The sequence below is a fragment of the Mustelus asterias genome, chromosome 10 (assembly GCF_964213995.1).
Source record: "Mustelus asterias chromosome 10, sMusAst1.hap1.1, whole genome shotgun sequence".
In the NCBI taxonomy this organism is placed as follows: Eukaryota; Metazoa; Chordata; class Chondrichthyes; order Carcharhiniformes; family Triakidae; genus Mustelus; species Mustelus asterias.
This window is the reverse complement of record NC_135810.1, coordinates 113,960,726-113,982,549: the sequence shown is the minus strand read 5'-3', so window position 1 is coordinate 113,982,549 and position 21,824 is coordinate 113,960,726.

Below are 21,824 nucleotides of genomic sequence, written 5' to 3'. Positions count from 1 at the left end.
TAAAGGGGTTAAGTAATGGTCCTGATGTTGCTCGCGCCGTGTCCGGAGGGGAAACAAGAGTTATGGGGTTTGTAACGGGGGTATGGGAGCGACAGGGGTTTCTACGTCCCCTGCTGGCGCCAGGTCTCGGATCGAGACCGTGTCCTCTCGCCCGTCAGGGTATGCCACATAGGCATACTGAGGGTTGGCGTGGAGGAGATGGACCTGTTCGACCAACGGGTCGGACTTGCGTGCCCTTACATGTCGCCGCAGGAGGACAGGTCCTGAGTACGTCAACCAAGACGGTAATGAGGTCCCAGAGGAAGACTTCCGCGGGAATGAAAACAGCCTCTCATGGGGAGTAGCGTTGGTTGCCGTACACAGGAGTGAGCGTATGGAATGGAGCGCATCAGGGAGCACCTCTTGCCAACGCCAGTAAGACAGCCTTCCAGACTGTAGCATTCTCACGTTCCACCTGTCCGTTACCCCTAGGGTTGTAGCTCGTGGTTCTACTAGAGGCAATCCCGTATGAGAGCAGGTATTGCCTCAAGTCATCGCTCATGAACGACAAGCCCCTGTCGCTGTGAATGTAGCTGGGGTACCCGAACAGGGTAAAACGATCACGGAATGCCTTGATAACCGTGGCAGCGGATGTATCAGAGCAGGGAATAACAAAAGGGAATCTTGAGTACTCGTCAATGACGTTGAGGAAGTACACATTCCGATCTGTTGAGGGAAGGGGGCCCTTAAAATCGACACTCAGTCTTTCGAAGGGATGAGTGGCCTTGACTAATTGTGCCCGGTCAGGTCGGTAAAAGTGCGGTTTGCATTCCGCGCATACCTGACAGCTTCTTGTTATGGACCTGACGTCCTCCACCAAGTCGGGCAGATTGCGGGCTTTTATAAAGTGGTAGAGCCGAGTGACCCCAGGATGGCATAGGTCATTATGGAGAGCCTGCAAACGGTCCTCCTGTATACTGGCGCATGTTCCACGCGAGAAGGCATCCGAGGGCTCATTGAGTTTCCCTGGACGGTACATGATGTCATAGTTATAGGTGGAGAGTTCAATTCTCCACCGCAAGATCTTGTCGTTCTTGATCTTGCCCCTCAGCGTGTTATTAAACATGAACGCCACGCATCGCTGGTCCGTGATCAGGGTGAACCGTTTTCCCGCCAAGTAATGGCGCCAGTGCCTGACGGCCTCCACAATGGCCTGGGCCTCCTTTTCCACCGCTGAATGCCGAATTTCGGGGCCTTGGAGGGTGCGGGAAAAAAAGGCGACTGGCCTGCCCGCCTGGTTAAGTGTGGTGGCCAGGGCGAAATCAGATGCATCGCTCTCCATCTGAAAAGGGATGGACTCATCGACAGCGTGCATCGTAGCTTTCGCGATGTCGGCTTTTAATTTATCAAAGGCCAATCGAGCCTCTGGTGTTAGGGGAAAAGAAGTGGACTTAATGAGCAGACGGGCTTTGTCCGCGTAATTGGGAACCCACTGCGCATAATAAGAGAAGAAGCCTAAGCATCTTCTCAGTGCTTTTGCACTAGTGGGCAGGGGAAGTTCAAAGAGGGGACGCATACGGTCTGGATCAGGGCCAATGACCCCGTTTTCCACCACGTATCCGAGGATGGCTAAACGGCGCGTACGAAACACACACTTCTCCCTGTTGTAGGTCAGGTTCAGGCGAGATGCAGTGCGTAGGAAATTCAGGAGATTTGTGTCGTGGTCCTGCTGGTCGTGGCCGCAGATGGTGACGTTATCCAGGTACGGGAAGGTAGCCCGCAGCCCGTTCTGGTCCACCATTCGGTCCATAGCACGCTGGAAGACCGAGACCCCATTGGTGACACCAAAGGGAACCCTGAGAAAGTGATACAAGCGACCATCCGCCTCAAAAGCCGTGTATTGTCGGTCCTCTGGGCGAATGGGGAGTTGGTGGTAGGCAGACTTGAGGTCTATGGTGGAGAACACCCGGTACTGCGCAATCTGATTGACCATGTCAGATATGCGCGGGAGGGGATACGCATCCAGCTGCGTGTACCTATTAATGGTCTGACTATAGTCAATGATCATCCGGGGTTTGTTCCCACTCTTGACCACCACGACCTGCGCTCTCCACGGACTAGCGCTAGGTTGTATGATCCTTTCCTTGAGGAGCCGCTGAACTTCAGATCGAATGAAGATCCGATCCTCAGCGCTGTAACGCCTACTCTTAGTCGCAATGGGCTTGCAGCCTGGCACAAGATTCTGGAACAGGGAGGGTGTGGTGATCTTCAGCGTCGAGAGGCTACAGGCGGGGCGCGTTGGGCAATTTGGAGGCTGCCGTTCTCCCACTGAAAGTGAAGGGAGTGGCCCACCGTACTGTAGGGTTACACTTCTCAAGTGGACCATGAAGTTTAGTCCGAGAAGTATTGGCGCGCAAAGGTGCGGCAACACCAGGAGCTTGAAATGCTCGTAAACTGTGCCTTGCACCGTTAAAGTTACCACGCAACTCCCTAGCACGGTGACAGACCGGGACCTTGATGCCATAGAAATTGTCTGTTTGACAGGTTGAATCCGGAGTCCGCACTGCTTCACAGCGTCTGGGTGGATAAAACTCTCAGTGCTCCCGCTGTCAAACAGTCAATAAATCAAGTGGTCGTTTACCTGAATGTCCATCATAGACTTGTCAAGTCTATGAGGCTTGGCCTGGTCCAGGATGATCGACGCCACCGTTGGTTCATGAGCGCCACTGCAGGCAGCTGAGATTGACGAGGATGACCCCTGCTGGTCGTTCGCGGTCGGTGCCGACCAACATGGCCGCTCCCATAGGTCGCACGTGGGTGATGGCACCAACCTCAGCGACCCCTGGTGGTCACACATCTCCGACTCCGTCGACCGTAATGGCGTCGTCCTGGCCTCGCACGTGGACGAAACCCTCGACGATGTCGACGACGAAGAACTGGGCTCTGAGGAATCGCAGGCCGCACTGCTGTTCCGAGAAGCAGATTTAGATCGGCACACTTTCGAATAGTGCCCCTTCTTACCGCAGGCGGAGCACAACACAGCTTTAGCGGGACACCGTTGCCGAGTATGCTTCGCTCCCCCACAGAAGTAACACCGCGGGCCGCCCGGAGCTGCTGCCGTCGTCTGGCCTGAGTGTGAGCATGCCATCACGCAGCATTTCGAACCCGAGGGACGAGGAGGGATTGGTGACTGCTCCTGCCACGTTGACGCCATGTGGTCTTCAGGATACAATACTAAGCTTTTGGAGGCCGTCTCCAACATCTCCGCTAGTTCTATTGCCTGGGTGAGGTCAAGATTACCTTTCTCCAGTAGTTTGAGTCGGATGTAAGATGATCTGACTCCCGCCACAAACGCATCTCGAGCGAGGTCGTTCATATTCTGCTCTGCCGACACTGCTTTGCAGTTACAGCCCCTGGCTAGCTGTAGGAGCTCGTTCGCGTATTCCTCCATCGTTTCGCCGGGCTGCCGTTGTCGAGTGGCTAAGAGGTAACGAGCGTGTATTTCGTTGGGCGGTTTAATATAACGCTTCTTAAGAAGCTCGAGGGCCTTTGTGTAGTCGGTGGCCACACGGATCGCGAGGTAGACAGTGTCGCTTACCCTCGCATGGAGGACCCGGAGTCTGTCATCATCTGTGGTGACCGCTGCGGAGGCTGCCAGGTAGTCCTCAAAACATTTCAACCAGTGGTCGAAGGTGTTAGAGGCGCCCGCCGCACGTGGATCTAGTGTAAGGCGTTCAGGCTTCAGTATCTGCTCCATACTCTCTCTATATCGTTTTTTTTTTTCGACGAGAGTTTATTTACAGCAAATAAAATTGATGCGCGTTATCACACACGAGGCTTGATGTTCAGGAAATAAAGGCTTTTATTTGCTGTAACAATGCAGCTCCTAATTATATACATGATCCCAGGCTGAGGGGTCCCAGACAGAGCAGAGACCTTTATACCTCTCCCAGGAGGCGGAGCCCGACTGGGATGTACCACAATAACTATAATACAAGGTGTAACAACCCAACCCTAACCCCAACAGCAACAAGTAGAACAACCCATCCCTAACCCCAACAGCAACATATATACATACTTGTAGTACTGGCCAGACCCTGGCTCAGTACTATCTAGTGGGAACCAACGATGGTTCACCACACCCTGGCTGCACGAAGAAGGTCGTTCACCTTCTTCCAGCACTGCAGCCCCATCCTCGTAGGGAATGGGGTGACACTCACTGTCATGGCCACAGCCTCCCAGGCGGGGTTGGTCACTTTGTTGGCTGGATATTTTGCCCGATCGAGGGTGGAGTCATAGACTCATAGAGGTTTACAGCATGGAAACAGGCTCTTCAGCCCAATTTGTCCATGCTGCCCTTTTTTTTTAAACCCCTAAACTAATCCCAATTGCCCGGTGGCGGGGGGGGGGTCTCCTGCCTCTGCTCAACCCCATCCAGAATTGTGCTGAGGGCTCCCCCGGTGTATCCTGGTGTGGTCTTTCTGGCGTAAATCCCCCCCACAACTGGACTTGGAACCAGAGCTGGGGAGGCATTTAAAGTGGTGCACCCCACTGATTGCAGAGATTAAGTTGTAGCGGGGCCAGTAATCAGAGGCAAGTTGCCATGGGCGTGGTGTGAAATTTGTGTAAAGCTTTTCTTAAAGAGGCTGAATATCCAGCGAGTTTCCCACTGATAACACCAGAGGGATTCTTCCCAGTTTTCTTGCCTCGACCAACACTTGGAAAAAATATCAGTAAATGGCGCCCATGTTCGTTTCAAATGGAGCAGACTCGAGGAGCCAAATGGCCTACTCTTCTTCCCAATTCATAGTTCGAAGAATAAAATCACTCTTGATTACCATCCTCTGTAGCTCTCCCACTTCTGATCCATCGTGACTCAATAGAGTTAATGTAAAATGAACCATTCAGCACCCACTTTTATTTGTACAGAACACCTTATTGATTTATCACTGACATAGCCTTTTGACTGAGCTTGGTTAAGGTTCCAAGAATAGGATGCGGTTGGAGGAACTTCAGAAATGTCAGCTCATTTACTTCAACTTTCTGCTGTACAAGTCATGGTGTGACACCAGCAGCCAATGGTGTGCGGAGCATCAAAATAGATCTGCAGAAGTGGATCAAGAATTGCAAACCACACTCCCCACGCTGGGCCAATCTCAATGTGCTTTCTTTAACAAGCAGGGTTATCCCATAGCATAAAAAATCAATTCATATTTACTAAGTGGCCTAGCCAACAAAACATAGCAAATATATTGGGCGCCAGTTGATTGGCACAAGCTTTCGTGCCGGGCATGAACTAGTCTCATGACCAAAGCCATCTTCTGACCCCAATTTTGCTGGTGCAATCAGCTTCATATCCACTCTGGGGAGGTGATGGCCTGGTGGTATTATCACGAGACTATTAACCCAAAAACTCAACTAATGTTCTGGGGAATTGGGTTCGAATCCCGCCACGGCAGATGGTGGAATTTGAATTCAATAAAAAATATCTGGAATTCAGAACCTATTGATGACCGCGAAACCTTGTCAGAGAAGCCCAACTGGTTTACTAAGGTCATTTACGGAAGGAGATCTGCCCTCCTTAGCTGATCTGGCCTATATGTTGACTCTCAACCGCTCTCTGGAATGGCCGAGTAAGCCACTCGGATGTATCAATCACTCAAGGAGGCAGCTCACCACCACCTTCTCAGGGGCAACCAGCGATGGGCAATAAATACTGGTCTAGCCAGTGTCGCCCATCTCCCATGAATGAATATTAAAAATATTAATGTCATGCATGATATTAGCATATCTGCCACAACTGTTTACAACCTCTCAGACATTTCCCTACTCATGGTCCAAAACAATGGGGACCAGGTTCCAGGGCCACGTCAGGGGGATCGGAGTCTAGTGCTATGATTCCAGGGGCAGAATTTTTCACACCTGCAGGTCTGTAGGCAGAGGGCATGTTGGGGTGGGGGAGGTGGGACAGAGGGGGGAGTTTGGTGGTGAGGAGGTAAAATTACTTGGATGACGATTTGGCTGCCCTCCTGCCCACCTTGACCTGCCCACAATTTTATGGTGGGTGAATGAGACCTCGGTCAGCCCACTACACCCAATGGAGACTATTAAGTGGTTAATTAATGATCACTTCAGAGTCATTTCCGAGAGGGCCTCAATTTTCAGTCTGGTGGGAGGAGTTCAGGAGTAGCATTCCTACAGCACAGGAGGAGGCCATTCGGTTCATTGAATGTGTACCGACCTTCCAAAAGAGCATGCTAACTAGGCCCAATCCTTGTAACCCCACGTATTTACCTTGCCAATCCCCCTAACCCAACCTGGGACACTAAGGGGCAATTCACCATGGCCAATCAACCAAAACTGTGCATCTTTTGATTGTGGGAAGAAACCGGAGCACCCGGAGGAAACCCACGCAGACATGGGAACAATGTGGAAACTCCACACAGACAGTCACCCAAGGCCGCATTGAATCCCGTGTCCCTGGCACTGTGGGGCAGCAGTGCTAACCACTGTGCCAGCGTGTCACCCAGTGCTGTCAAACCTGCTGAGATTTTCCAGCATTTCCTGCAATATGAATTGGTACTTGGCAGCCTTTCAAATTAAGTTGGGCCATTTTTTGATTTTCTTTTCCCCGTGGCATTTTCTACTTATTGGGAAATAATGGCCAGAATTCTCCCGTGCCGCCCCGCCACGGGAATGGTAGTGGGCGTGACACGGACCATGCAAAGGTCCGTTGACCTCAGGTGGGATTTTCCGACCTTGGAGTGAGCACGGCCAGAAAATCCCGCCCAATATTTTTCCTTGCAGTTTATGGACACCTGTCGTTTATCTCCTGCTCTCCTCCCAAGCTTTTCTAGTTCAGTAGATTAAATTAGCATTCTATCTGGATCCAGGGAATAATCCCAATCAACTCAGAGTGGACTGGTTACGCACATCATCCGGGACCTGCCTGAGCTGGAAAAGGTCACAAATGGCCGAGTATGCAAGATGACCAACCTCCAAGAGTAATAACTTCCAACATCAATAGGAATATAAATGTCAATAGAAACCTTGGACTTCAGCTTAATATCAAAGCCCAATTGGACATCATCAATGATTGTTTGCTACCAGTCTAATGGACTGGTGTTTGAAATAATCTGTTCATGCTTCTGAACAAGTCAACAGCATTTAGCTATGAGTAGAAAAACAAATATTGTCAGAAATCTCAAATAAAACGCCAAATGCCAAAAATATTTAATGGGACAAAAGTGAAGAATCCTGCTTCAGACACCATGTAGTCTTAACAGTCTTAAATATATTAACAGCAAGTTTTTATTAACAGCTCATATATAACTCATATACCTGTGGGCGGCACGGTGGTACAATGGTTAGCACTGCTGCCTCACAGCTCCAGGGACCCGGTTTCGATTCCCGGCTTGAGTCACTGTCTGTGTGGAGTGTGCATGTTCTCCCTGTGTCTGCGTGGGTTTCCTCTGGGTGTTCCAGTTTCCTCCCACAGTCTGAAAGATGTTCTGGTTAGGTGCATTGGCCATGCTAAATTCTCCCTCAGTGTACCCAAACAGGCGCCGGAGTAACTTGATTGCTGTGTTAATGTAAACCTACTTGTGACACTAATAAAAAAAAAATTAAACTTTAAATATATATATGACCAAGACTGCAAGAAGCTACAAAGGGTTGTGAACATAGCCCAGTCCATCACACAAACCAGCCTCCCATCCATTGACTCTGTCTACACTTCCCGCTGCTCGGAAAAGCAGCCACTGTAATCAAGGACCCATCCACCCGAGACATACTCCCTCCCACCATCTTCCGTCAGGAAAAAGATACAAACGTCTGAGGTCACGGACCAACCAACTCAAGAACAGCTTCTTCCCTGCTGCCTTCAGACTTTTGAAAGGACCTTTCTTATGTTAAGTTCATCTTTCTCTGCACCCTCGCTGTGACCTTAACATTATATTCTGCACCCTCACCTTTTCTTCTCTATGAACGGTATGCTTTGTCTGTATAGTGTGCAAGAAACATTACTTTTCACTGTATACAAATACATGGGTGGCACAGTGGTTAGCACTGCTGCCTCAAAGCGCCAGGGACCTGGTTCAATTCCGGCCTCTGGTGACTGTCCTTTCTCCCCTTGTCTGCGTGGGTTTCCTCCAGGTGCCCTGGATTCCTCCCACGTTCCAAAGATGTGCAGGATAGGTGGATTGGCCATGCTAAATTGCTCCTTAATGTCCCAAGATGTGTAGGTTAGGGGGATTAGTGGAGTAAATACTTGGGGTTACGGGGAACGGGTCTGGGTGGGATTGGCTCTTAGTGTCAGGGGGATCACGTGGGATTACAAAGATAGGCCTGGATGGGATTGTTGTCAGTGCAGACTCGATGAGCCGAATGGCCTCCTTCTGCACTGTAGTGATTCTATGATTCTATGGTTCTCTCTGACAATAATAAATTAAATCAAATATATATATAATATCCAGTAGATGGTAAAGGTATGGATCTGATTCCATCTTAGATCTTTACACATCTCTGTCCCTGGCTCTGGGTCATATCCCTTCTTACATCCCTGTGTGAGAAGCACTGTCTTGACTCCCACATTAACCCTGCATGTACCAGACCCCATTCTACAAAGAGCATCTGCACCAACAGCTTACATTTATATAACATCTTTAAAGTAACAAAATGCCCATAGGAGCTTCAGAAGTTTGTCATCAAGCAAAATGTGACTCTAAACCGCATAAGGAAGTATCAGGGCAAAGATTCGGTTAAGAGGCGAGTTTTAAGGGGATGTTCCAGAGGATTATAGGAGTGCAGCTATCTCAGAGGGATGTGAGGCTGGAGGAGATAACAAAGATAGGGAGGGATGAGGTCAAGGAGGGATTTCAGAACAAGACATAGAGAGAGAAAGAGAGTTCATGGATTAGGTCATATAGGAAGGACGGGTTCCCCACACCCCAGCATAAATTGAGCGCACCTTTGCTTAGCCATCTCACACTGCTTTCATTTTTGGGTAACGGCTCTTTAATTAGTACGAGGCATGACTTTTATCCAGGAGGAAGTCCCGTTTCCTGAGAGCTGCTCACCAATCGGAGGTTCGACTCCATGTTTCCTCCATTTGCAGTCACTCAGATGGTGAGAGATGACATTGGATCCCTCCATTCATCAGCGATGAGTTCAGTAAATTCACAAGTTAACCGGGCTCCACTCTGTGAAGGGTGGCCAAGGGTGGCCAAGAGCGAATGGGGAAGTAGAGAGGTTTATGCATACATTGGAACCCGGAGCCCAGTTTCTGAGTGAGTGCACACGCAATTGTCAGCGACCTATAAGAGCTCAGTAAGTGAAGTTGGAGTGCTTTTGGTTTGGGATTGAAGGTGGCAGAGGTTGACCAGTTTTCCATCCGTTCTCCGTGCCTGGGGGTAGCTTAATGGAGCATTGCAGTTAGGAAGTTGGAGAAGAGAGTTGGTGTGATGACGCAGCCATTTTTGGCCCCCAGCTTTCACCAAGATAAGACCATAAAATAAAGGAGCAGAATTGAGCCACTCGGCCCATTGAGTCAGTTCTACCATTCAATCATGGCTGATATGATTCTCATCCCTATTCTCCTGCCTTCTCCCCGTAACCCTTGATCCCCTTGTTGATCAAGAACCTATCTATCTCGGTCTTAAAGACACTCAATGACCAGGCCTCCACAGCCCTCTGTGGCAATGAGTTCCACAGACTCACCACCCTCTGGCTGAAGAAATTCCTCCTCATCTCAGTTTCAAAGGAGCGTCCCTTCACTCTGAGGGTGTGCTCTCGAATTCTAGTCTCTCCCACCAGTGGAAACATCCTCTCCACGCCCGCTCTATCCAGGCCTCTCGAAATTCTGTAAGTTTCAATTAGATTCCCCCCCTCATCCTTCTAAACTTCATCGAGTATAGACCAAATGGGATTTGTGGTGTTTCTGTTAGATAAGAGCTTGCACGTCATTGTGGAACAGATGGAGGATGGTCACAAATTCTTCTCATTGTACATTCAGCAAGTTAGCTGCTATATGCATTTCTGTTGGCAATCTTAGCTCATCAATGAGAAGAACCCAAAACTCAATCTCTCAATCTTGTCTCGATGGTGCTCCATCTTCAGCCAGCCTCAAACACTGGGATCATCTGCAAGATATATCAGGTGTGGAATCCAGGCAAAGGGTGTGGCTGGTGAGGATCAGGATACTCTCAACTCTCTTAATGAATGGTTTGAGATGCACATTATGTAATTAAGTGTGATTATATCTAATGGCATGCGAGCAGGCTTTGGTAAACATTATGCCCTTTGGAAATAAATCTAAGCAATTACACCCTGGCTGAGGTGAAAGTATTGAAAATTCTAGACATACACACTCAAGCTGAAATGAAGTGGGATAGTCAAATGTGCTAAAGAAACCATTGTCAATTGTCAGAAAAACCCATCTCGTTCACTAATGTCCTTCAGGGAAAGAAATCTGCCATCCTTACCCGGTCTGGCCCACATGTGACTCCAGAGCCACAGCAATGTGGTTGACTCTCAATTGCCCTCGGGCAACGAGGGATGGGCAATAAATGCTGGCCACCCAGCGACGCCCATGTCCCATGAATGAATTAACAAAAAGAGGAAGATAGAAGAAATGGCTTCATTGAGATATTAATTTTAAAAAAGGGCTGTTCAACATTAACATTTCCACGGCATCATTCAGGACCTCAGGATGTTCTGAAGCGCTCTGCGCCAAATGAAGGACTTCTGAAGTCTGCGCACTTTTGTGAAATTGTGAACCAAGCAGCCAATTCCCACAAACAGCAATTCAATGACTAAATCATCTGCTTCAATGATGAGCGGTGAACGATAAACAATGACGGTGGGATAACTCCCTTGCCCTTCTTCAAAACATCACTGAGGTGTCTTTTACATCTACCATTTAGTCATGTGGCTAGCTTTTCCTAATTCTGCCGAATTAGCAACTTGTCACCAGTCTGGCCCAGTTTCCTCCCTCAAGCCTATTTAACCCTGTCAGGTGAACACCAAGTTTAAGAAATAGCAAAACCATAGTTGCATTTATTAAGTGAGAGTGGGCGGCACGGTGATTAGCACTACTGCCTCACAGTGCCAGGGACCCGGGTTCAATTCCAGCCTCGGGTTCAATTCCAGTCTCGGGTCACTGTCTGTGTGGCATTTGCACGTTCTCCCTGTGTCTGCATGGGTTTCCTCCGGGTGCGCTGGTTTCCTCCCACAGTCCAAAGATGTGTTGGTTAGGTGGATTGGCCTTATTAAACTGCCCCTTAGTATCCAAGATGTGTATGTTAGGGGAATTAGCCATGGGAAATGTGTGGGGTTACGGGGTTAGGGCAGCGGAGAAGACCTGGGTAAAATACTCTGAGTCGGTGCTGACATGGTGGACTGAATGGCCTTTCTGCACGACTGAATGTCCCCTTCATGATTCTATGAGACGCTAAGGAGAGTAGGTTACTTGTGTCAGATAGAGGAGAGCACCTAGTTTGGTTAAAAATAAGTTGATTGGGTGGGTTAGAAGCACTGAAGACATTGAGCAGCTAAAGATGGCTCCATGTTGTCACCTACAGAACTTTGGGCTTAAGTCCAAGGTGCTGGGAGCAGGCGGGGTGTGTTCCAGACCAGGTGGAGGGTTGGCTTGTCACCAAGAGGCTGGTGAGTGCCTGAAGAAAGTAGGCCACAGGACAACAATCTATTGACCTTGAAAATATACAAAAACGAGTTGAACTTGCAAAGCACTTTAATGTGACTAAAATGTCCCAAAGTACTTCAATGGAGCATCCTAAACAACATTCATCACCGTGCTTCTTGGGGGATAATGTGGTGGATTAGGACCTAGTTAGAGAGATACATTTAGGGACTTCCTGTGTAATCACAGAAGGCTGAGGCTGAGGCAGGAGAACAGAGATGAAGTAGTTTGTTCAGTGAAATGATTGAGCTAAGCGGTAGCACAGTGGCTAGCACTGCTGCTTCACAGCTCCAGGGTCCCGGGTTCGATTCCCGGCTCGGGTCACTGTCTGTGTGGAGTTTGCACATTCTCCTCGTGTCTGCGTGGGTTTCCTCCGGGTGCTCCGGTTTCCTCCCACAGTCCAAAGATGTGAGGGTTAGGTTGATTGGCCAGGTTAAAAATTGCCCGTTAGAGTCCTGAGATGCGTAGGTTAGAGGGATTAGCGGGTAAATATGTGGGGGTAGGGCCTGGGTGGGATTGTGGTCGGTGCAGACCCGATGGGCCAAATGGCCTTCTTCTGCACTGTAGGGTTTCTATGATTTCTGAATGACCTCTTCCCATGCAATAATTTTCCCTGATTCTATGAAGCAAATGGTCAAATACTAATCTTTCATAGCAAAGAAAGGGTTAAGATTTTTCCTTTAGTTTCTGGCGGTTTTGGGTGGTGGTAAAACTGTGGTGAACTTTTAAGTGCAAAGAGAAATGCCAGCTTCTTAATTGCAATCCTTAAGATATCGACCTCATATTTGCCGTGGCAGTGACGCAGAATAATTCATGATCAATATATTCCAGCGCTGTAAAATTAAAGAGAACAGCGAACAAAAAACAGACGCATTACTCCATCCTTTTCTATTATTTCCGAGTAAGAAGTCTCACAACACCAGGTTAAAGTCCAACAGGTTTATTTGGAATCACGAGCTTTTGGAGAGCTGCTCCTTCAGGCTACTCAGCTGATGAAGGGACAGCGCTCCGAAAGCTCGTGATTCCAAATAAACCTGCTGGACTTTAACCTGGTGTTGTGAGACTTCTGACCATGCTCATCCCAGGTCCAACGCCGGCATCTCCACCTCATTATCATTTCCTAAGCTTGGATTGTTGCACACAGCCAGTCTGTTCCAGACAATGTGGTTTATGAGATCATGTAGTTTTTTTCTGTCTGATTTGGCAAGGCCAGAACTTATTCTGCTTTAGTCCATTACTCATAACTAGGTAATGATTCACTCACTGTCTGCCGTACGCACACTACCAGACACTTGAGTGAAAGCGTTCTGCTGCCCAGGCTTTTTGCAAAGCTACTGCAGCTACTCCTGAAAGAGACTGTTATCTCTCATCATCAAATGAGTGTCCAGATCGACATGGTGGGCGGCATGGTAGCACAGTGGTTAGCACTGCTGCTTCACAGCTCCAGCGACCTGGGTTTGATTCCCGGCTTGGGTCACTGTCTGTGTGGAGTTTGCACATTCTCCTCATGTCTGTGTGGGTTTCCTCCGGGTGCTCCGGTTTCCTCCCACAGTCCAAAGATGTGCGGGTTAGGTTGATTGGTCATGCTAAAATCGCCCCTTAGTGTCCTGAGATGCGGAGGTTAGAGGGATTAGCGATAAATGTGTAGGGATATGGGGGTAGGGCCTGGGTGGGATTGTGGTCGGTGCAGACTCAATGGGCCGAATGGCCTCTTTCTGCACTGTAGGGTTTCTATGATTCTATGATCAGATCCCAACAGCGAATAATGGATCACTGAAAGCCAAAATCAAAACCGTAGAATCTTACAAAGCCACTCTTTTTTTATTCATTCGTGGGATATGGGTATCACTGGCTGGCCAGCATTTATTGCCCATCCCTAGTTGCCCTTGTTCAGAGGGCAGTTGAGAGTCAACCACATTGCTATGGCTCTGGAGTTACATGCAGACCAGACCAGGTAAGGGCGGCAGATTTCCTTCCCCAAAGGACATTAGTGAACCAGATGGGTTTTTCCAACAATTGACAATGGTTTCATGGCCATCAGTAGATTCTTAATTCCAGATATTTTTTATTAAATTCAAATTCCACCTGCTGCCATGGCGGGATTCCCAGGTCACCAACATATTAGCTGAGTTTCTGGATTAATAGTCTCGGGATAATACCACTAGGCCTCTTCCCCTTCCATCGTGCCATGCTGACTCTTCAATAATTCCATAGACTTCATCGTATTTCAAGTTCTGCTGCCTGTATTGAATGGTTCACTCACTCCTTCAACAGCATCTTTCCAAATCCACAATCTTGACCACCAAGGACAAGGACCGCAGATACCTGGGAGCACCACCATCTGAAAATTTCCCTCCAAACCACTCACCATCCTGACTTGGAAATATATTGGCCGTTCCTTCATTGTCGCTGGGTCCAAAACTTGGAACTCCATCCCGAACAGCACTGTGGGTGCACCTACACCACATGGAATGCAGCGGTTCTGGAAGTAAGCTCACCACCACCTTCTGAAGATCACCTGAAGATAGACAATAAAAATGCTAACCTCGCCATTGATACCCACATCCCATGGACAAATTAAAAAAAACACTCATTCCAGGTTAAGCAGTGTTTCACTTCCACCTCTTTCAATTTGGTCTATTGCATTCGCTGTTCCCATTGTGGTCTCCTCTTGGAGAGACCAAGCGTAGACTGGGTGATCGCTTTGCTGAGCACCTTCGGTCTGTGCGCAATCAGGACCCTGACCTTCTGATTGCTTGCCATTTTAACACACGATCCTGCTCCCATGCCCACATGTCTGTCCTTGGCCTGCTGCAATGTTCCAGTGAAGCTCAACACAAACTGGAGGAGCAGCATCTCATCTTCCGGCTCGGCACTTTAGAGCTTCCGGTCTCAACATCGAATTCAACAACTTCAGATGATTTGCTCTGTAAGTTTTAGAGCAAATCCTCCATGATTAAAGGACCCAGGGATAAGGAAAATGGCCGGCTGGTTGTCAGGCCACATGAATATGCAAGAGGCTGAGAATAACGAGAAGGTCGAGACAGGGATGATCTAATCAACAGGAAACAAAGGAGAAACCATGGCCAGCAGACGAGGAGTAAATAGCCCAGCAGCAAGACAATAAGAACAGAGATCATTCCATCCACGGACAACATCAAGACCCAGCTCGCTGATGGGATTCCAATCAGGCTGACTCAGAGAACATTTAAAAGACATTAAAATATCAATTAAGGGCGGTCCCGACAGTTCCGGCCCTTTTGTTCCAGTCAATCAAAACTACCAATGATCAGAAACTGTTTTGTGTGAGAGAATCACTGGTTCAGGTTTTAAAAAGGGACAAGCAAGCTCTGGTCTCTCTTCTCTCCTCTCTCTTCTCCTGTTCCTGCCTGCCTCTCATTCATCTCCAGCACGCAGCCTGAAGCCCACTGAGCAATTTAAACTAGGATTGTGAGTATCCTCTGGTAATTCGCGAAGTTCCCGAGATCATCATAGTGGATGAGGCTTTGGGGAAAGGGGGGGGGGGCTTTTACATGCACCTTTCATAGTTTAAGACACTGGTAAACTTGTGTAAAGTAAGCATTCCCGTTGTGCCCATTTTAGTATTCCTTCCATAGCTATAGTCTTATAGGGCATAAGGCATTGTGTGTTGTTTTCCTGGTCTTTGGTGATCTTGACCTTGATGTTTTAACAAATATATATATATCTTTGACTTCCATTGGAGTCCGTTTTGATCTTTTCAATTTCTCACCAACAATCTCTGACCAAGTCACAATATTAAATATCCCTTACCATAATTCCGGAGTCGAGAACCGAGGGTACCCTGGGCACTTCGAAACCGCCCACTCAGGAAAGGCTGCCAGGTAGCAGTTTCCTTTTCTCTCTCTTGGGAGCACTACTCTAGCGAAGTAGGCGCAAGGTGGCCGTTGTTCCATCGGCGAGAGAGAGAATCACTCGGGCATTGGTGGGGTTTGGGTAACGGAGAACCAAACCTGAGATAAGCCCACGAGTGGAGTTAAAAAGGGGATCCCGCTGCAGCTCTACCCCACCTCGGCCCCTCTGTTTTCATTTTATTTAATTTTTAACTGTTCTCGACCTTTTATTTCTTCATTGTCTTTCTTTATTTTCTTCCCCCATTCTTTCCCCCTATTTTATCTCCCCTTTTCTTACCTTTTTTCCCCTTTTGCTTCCCCTTCCCCCCTTTTTCTCATTTTACCTCTCTCCCACCCATCTCCTTCCTCCCCCCACATCTTCATCTGTCACAGCTTACCCTCTGATTTCAGCTTCTCTGTCGTTTGGCCCTTCTATTCTTTCTGTGGACTGCCATTAGCAGCCTTTCCCCTGGTTTCTATGGCTATGACTCATCTTTCATTCCCTCACCCTGCAGTATAAATATCTCCCACTTTCTATGCCTTTTAGCTTTGACAAAGGATCATCTGGACTCGAAACATCAGCTCTTTTCTCTCCTTACAGATGCTGCCAGACCTGTTAAGATTTTCCAGCATTTTGGGGTTAAAAAAAGCCTTGTTCACACTTGGGCCGGAGATTTACCATCCCGCCCACCATGGGAATCGAAATGGGCGAGGGGAGGACCATGGAAAGGTCCGCTGCTCTCGGGTGGGATTTTACGGTTTTGGGATGCCTCAAATTTAACATTCTTATCTTTGTGTTTACATTTGTTTATACTTTTTCTTTTCTTTAACCTTATGTAGTCTAACCTTTCACCCCTCCAACAACATTGCATTCCTTCAACTTTGACTTTGTGAATCCCTCACTAACTTAATGTCACTCTTGGCAGATGCCATCAACTGTATGGAGCCCTGCTCCAAAATTTCATCTCTAAACCTCTTCCTATTCCTCTTCTGCCAAAAGAATTTTTCAACACGCATCTTTGACCAAAACTTTCGTCACGCATCTTTTGAAAACAATAAGATCAGAGTGACAATAGTAAATAAAATAGAATCTACAGTGCAGAAGGAGGCCATTCGGCCCATCGAGTCTGCACCAACTGCAATTCCACCCAGGCCCCATTCCCATAATCCCTCATATTTACCCTGGTGAATCCCCTGACATTAGGGTTAATTCAGCATGGCCAATCAACCTAACCGCACATCTTTGGACTGTGAGAGGAAACCGGATCACCTGGAGGAAACCCACGCAGACACAGAGAGAATGTGCAAACTCCACATAGACAGTGACCCGAGCCGGGAATCGAACCCAGGTCCCTTGTGCTGTGAGGCAGCAGTGCTAACCACTGTGCCATCCCAAATTTAACAATTTAACAAGGCCAATCCACCTAACGCACACCTCTTTGGACTGTGGGAGGAAACCAGAGCACCTGGAGGAAACCCACGCAGACACGGGGAAAATTTGCAAACTCCACACAGGCAGCCAACCGAGGCGAGATTTGAACCCGGGTCCCTGGTGCTGTGAGGTAGCAGCGCTAACCACTGTGCCACCATGCCGACCCACTCTCACTTAATAAATGTAACTGTTTTGTTATTTCTTAGAATCATAGAATCTCTACAGTGAAATCACAAGGAATAACTTGCCCACCCAAAGGCCTCAATTCCTTGTGTCAATACAATCTGATAGTGATTAGTTATCCAGCAGTATCCCACACAAGTGATTTTTCTTCATTTGTTAGTCTTGAGGATACCAAATCTATGCGAAGCTTCAAGCTCAAGTGTCCTGTGCTGTATTGTTCTTTGTTCTTTGGAAGTGGAAATGACTAGGGTTGGGAAGCATTTTCCGATCAGGGCCATTGTGATCTCCTGGACTCGTTTCGATCGCCTCAGGGGGTCGGAGAGGAATTTCCCAGATTTTTTTTTTCCCCATATTGGCCCTGGGGTTTTTCACTCTGGGTTTTCGCCTCTCCCTGGGGATCACATGGTCTGGAATAGGGGGGTGGGGGTGAGTTAATAGGTTGTAATGAACAAAGCATCATAGCTGTGAGGGACAGCTCGGTGGATAGGATATTGGTATGTAGATAGGCTGGAAAATTGGGCGGGGATCCTGGATTCAGGATTCAATCCTGGACCGGGGAGCGGCGCGGGCTTGGAGGGCCGAAGGGCCTGTTCCTGTGCTGTATTGTTCTTTGTTCTTTGTTCTTTGTCCCACTTGTGACAGGGGCTGCTGTTCACACATTGGAATTATCCCAATTCATAATCCATCAAACTGGACTGGAAACAAATCACCGTTGATGCTGAGGGACTGATTTGTTGGAAACACAAGTTGCTTTGGGGAAGTCCAAATCCGTTTTTGTTTTAACATTTTTTTTTTGTCAGATCATGCTTCTGTTAGGTGTCTTCTGTTACGACACAGAGGTTAATCCTTTTTACCTCACGTCATAGTCTGGTAAAAATATTTAGGAAGGTGTTAGCTATTCCTAATTAACGTCAGAGGTTCATTAACATAAAAGCTTGACACTCGCTTTAAGTGAATAATTAACAAGGTAATTTATTAAAACAAACAGGAACTTTAATTAAACAAATAAGTTTGACTGAAATGCTGTTCAAATAATACAAGGAACGTTCATTATCAAAACAGTAATAATGGAATTTTAGTCACGCTCAAAGAAATGATACAACCAGGCTTGATGTTTTCCGGAAGCTTTTGGAGTTCATTGGTAGTAGTCCGCTGTCTGTAAGGGCTGTCTGATTTGGTACTTTCTGCTGATTGGAGGGTGAGTTATGGTAAGGCCTATCTGAAACTGGCAGAGTTAAGAACTAAGTGCTTCAGTTGCTCTAATTGCCTTTAACTGCTTCAGTTGATGTGGCCCTGCTTCTGGTTAAACAGTTGAACTCCTGGCTCAACCCTTGGTGGAACTGAACTCAAGGCAGTTGAGTTCCTTTTTATAATCTTAAAGACCTGTCTACATTCCTGTACTCAGATTGGCCTGAGGTTGACAACAGCAGCAAATTCAAAACTGATAGGTTCCCCTTTAGCTGAGTGTCTTCTTTAAACTCATAGGCTAACAAAAAAGCAAAAACCTGTAGAGCCTGTTACCAAGGCAACCCTGACGCTTGGTCCTTTTGAAACAAATGTTGCAACCTGGAGTCTGTGTGTGCTCTGCATGTAACACAGAACAGTTTTTAAAGGGACCACGCACTGTTTTCGTTCCCTCCAGCATTTGTTACAATTCTTTCATATCTTTCTAAACGTTATTTATAACTTGACAAACTCAACTTCACAACATGTGGGGAATTTTCTTCTGTCAAATACACGGTATGTTCATTGTACACTCAGTAAACCTTGGGCCACTCAAACTCCAGCTTCCAGTGCACCAAGTTCCATCAATCTAACATACCTGTGCTTGTTGATCAACATTGGTCATGGCTACATCCCTGAGGTGAGGGTTGAACCTTCAAATCTCTGACTCAGGCTGAGGACACTACCACTCAGCCAAGACTGACATCTTTGCAAATTTTACATGTTACAAAATCTCCTGCAAATCTCTACATGTTTACAGGCCATAGACTCAAAATGAGAATGGATTTAAAAAAATACTAGTGCAAAGACACACCCTGAACAAGGTATTTGAAAAGGTGCATTGGACTGTGAGCAGTGCACAGATCTATTTTTTTTTAGTCTTACATGGGATGTGAGTGTGGCTGGCTAGGCCAGCATCTGTTGCCCATCCCTAGTTGCCCTTGAGTGGTGCCCTTGAACCACTGCAGTCCATGTGGTGTAGGTACACCCACAATGCTGTTGGCGAGAGAGTTCCAGCATTCTGACCCAGCGACAGTGAAGGGACAACCGATATATTTCCAAGTCAGCGTGGTGTGTGGCTTGGAAGGAAAAGCTCCAAGGGGTCGTGTTTCTGTTGGCCTTGTCCTTTGAGGTTGTAGAGATTCCAGGTTTGGAAGGTGCTGTTGAAGGAGGCTTGGCAAGTTGCTGCAGTCCAGCCAAGCTAATCTTTTCATCTTCATTAATTACACAATTTGTTCAGTTCAGTCAAAAAACATTTCCTTAACACTGAAAGCCCAAAGAGTCATGGAATCTTGGAATTTATGGCAAATGAAGAGACCCTTTGGCCCCTTTTTCAATTGTTGTATTTGTGGAAGCCTTGTCTGCAGAAACATTTTTCAATCGATTTATTTCTACTGGGCCTGTATTTCAAAGTGGTGATCTGAGAATGAGGGGAATTTCCCTCATTTCTTCATGGTTCTTACTGTTCCTCATTCTTCTAGGGTTCACTTTCATAATGGCTACTTGTCTGCTGTAAACTTGCAAAATTTTCGGCCAGAGGATGGATGTGGGTGGGGGAGAGAGAGCTGAAGGAATGGGGGATGTTCAAGCATGAAACTGTAGTGGAAACAAAAGTCCCCTCAAAGCCTATGACAACATATAGGTTCTGGCATGCACCAAAAGAAAACTAACCACAAATGCACTAGCCCACATCAAATTTTCCAAAATCCCACAATCATTCTTAGTTAGGGCTGGAGGCAACTCCTACTGGTCTCTGTGAACTACGTTCCTCCAATTCTTCCTCCTTGACCATCCCCAATCTTAATCATTCCATCATTAGTGTCCTAAGAACCATAAGAAATAGAAATGGTCAAGAGCTTCCAGTTTTTGGGTGTCCAGATCACCAACAATCTGTCCTGGTCCCCCTATGCTGACACTATAATTAAGAAATCCCACCAACGCTTCTACTTTCTCAGAAGATTAAAGGAATTTGGCATGTCAGCTATGACTCTCACCAACTTTTACAGACGCACCATATCTTCTGGTTGTATTCTTTCTGGTTGTATCACAGCTTGGTATGGCTCCTGCTCTGTCCAAGACCGCAAAAAACTACAAAGGGTTATGAACGAATCCCAGTCCATCACTCAAACCAGCCTCCCATCCATTGACACTGTCTACACATTCCGCTGCCTCGGAAAAGCAGCCAGCATAATTGAAGATACCAAGCACTCTGGACATTCTCTCTTCCACCTTCTTCCATCGGGAAAAAGATACAAAAGTCTGAGGACATGTAAAAGCTTATTTATTAACACTGCAATGAAGTTACTGTGAAATTACCCTCGTCGCCACATTCTGTTCGGGTCAATGCACCTAACCAGCACATCTTTCAGACTGTGGGAGGAAACCGGAGCACCCAGACAAAACCCACGCGGGGAGAACATGCAAATTCCACACTTGCAGTGAGCCAAGCTGGGAATCGAACCCTAGTCCCTAGTGCTGTGAGGCAGCAGTGCTAACCACTATGCCACCGTACCAATCTACTCAAGAGCAGCTTCTTCCCTGCTGCCATCAGACTTTTGATATACTACTCATACATGTGACAATAATAGATCAAATCAAATCAAAAACATCAGGGAGGGTGATAGTGACCTGGATACTTTATTCCAGAAGGCAATCTCATTGGGCCTTCTGATGTGGTCAGCAGTCAGAGGCAGGTAAGTATGGCTGTGAGTGAGGCAAGTAAGGGGATGCAGAAGGCAGGACTGCGGGAGCCTCAGCCCTTCCAATGTACAACAGGTTTGAGGTTCTTTCTACTTGTTTGGATGAGAGCAGGGTGGATGAGCAGGATAAGCATGATACTGTGGTGCAGGGAATCATTCAAGTAGGGGGAGTAATTGGAATATCATGGTCATAGGGGAAAGTATAGTTACCTTTCATTCTTCTAAACCCCAATAGGTACAAGCCCAACCAGTTCAATCTTTCGTAAGTTTATAAATTCATAAGACATAGGAGCAGTATTAGGCCATTTAGCTCATCTAGTCTGCTCCTCAATCATGGCTGATATGTTCCTCATCCCCATTTTCCTGCCTTCTCCCCAGAACCCGTCAACCCATTATCAATTAAAAATCTGTCTAACTCCTCCTTAAATTTACTCACTGTCCCAGCATCCACCGCACTTTGGGGTAGTGAATTCCACAGATTCACAACCCTTTGGGAGAAGTAGTTTCTCCTCAACTCTGTTTTAAATTTTGCTACCTCTTATCCTAAGACTATAATCTCTCATCCGAGAATGCCCCACAAGAGGAAGCATCCGCTCCACGTCTACTTTATCCCATACCTTTTATCATCTTGCATACCTCAATTTGATCTCCTCTCATCTCCTAAATTCCAGAGAGTGTCGGCCTAGACTGTTCAATCTCTCTTCATACGACAAATCCCTTATCTCTGGAATCAATCT